The following is a 958-nucleotide window of genomic DNA, read 5'->3' on the forward strand; positions in this document are numbered from 1 at the left end:
CCAGCTTTCCTGCGTCCCAAACCCTGAGCATCATCCTGAGCATTCCTGGCTTTCCTGCATCCCAGAGCCCTGAGAATCTCCAGCATCCTGCATCCTAAATCCTGAGCATTCCCAGTTTTCCTGTGTCCCAAAGCCCTGAGAATTTCTGGCATCCTGCATCCCAAACCCTGAGCACCATCCTGAGCATTCCTGGCTTTCCTGCATCCCAAACCCTGAGCATTCCCAGTTTCCTGCATCACAAAGCCCTGAGAATCTCCAGCATCCTGCATCCCAAATCCTGAGCACCCCAGTTTTCCTGCATCCCAAATCCTGAGCATCCCCAGTTTTCCAGCATCCCAAATCCTGAGCACCCCAGTTTTCCTGCATCCCAAATCCTGAGCATTCCCAGTTTTCCTGTGTCCCAAAGCCCCGAGAATGTCCAGCTTTCCTGCATCCCAAACCCTGAGCATCATCCTGAGCATCCCCAGCTTTCCTGCATCCCAAACCCTGAGCATTCCCAGTTTTCCTGTGTCCCAAAGCCCTGAGGATCTCCAGCATCCTGCATCCCAAACCCTGAGCATCATCCTGAGCATTCCAGGCTTTCCTGCATCCCAAAGCCCTGAGGATGTCCAGCTTTCCTGCATCCCAAACCCTGAGCATCCCCAGGTTTCCTGCATCCCAAACCCCGAGCATCCCCAGCTTTCCTGCATCCCAAACCCCCGAGCATTCCCAGTTTCCTGCATCCCAAAGCCCTGAGAATCTCCAGCATCCTGTATCCCAAATCCTGAGCATTCCCAGTTTTCCTGTGTCCCAAAGCCCTGAGAATTTCCAGCATCCTGCATCCCAAACCCTGAGCACCATCCTGAGCATCCCCAGCTTTCCTGCATCCCAAATTCTGAGCATTCCCAGTTTCCTGCATCCCAGACCCTGAGCACCATCCTGAGCATTCCCAGCTTTCCTGCATCCCAAACCCCTGAGC

Source organism: Manacus vitellinus, unplaced genomic scaffold (genome assembly GCF_001715985.3).
Source record: "Manacus vitellinus isolate BGI_N305 unplaced genomic scaffold, ASM171598v3 scaffold_82_pilon, whole genome shotgun sequence".
NCBI lineage: Eukaryota > Metazoa > Chordata > Aves > Passeriformes > Pipridae > Manacus > Manacus vitellinus.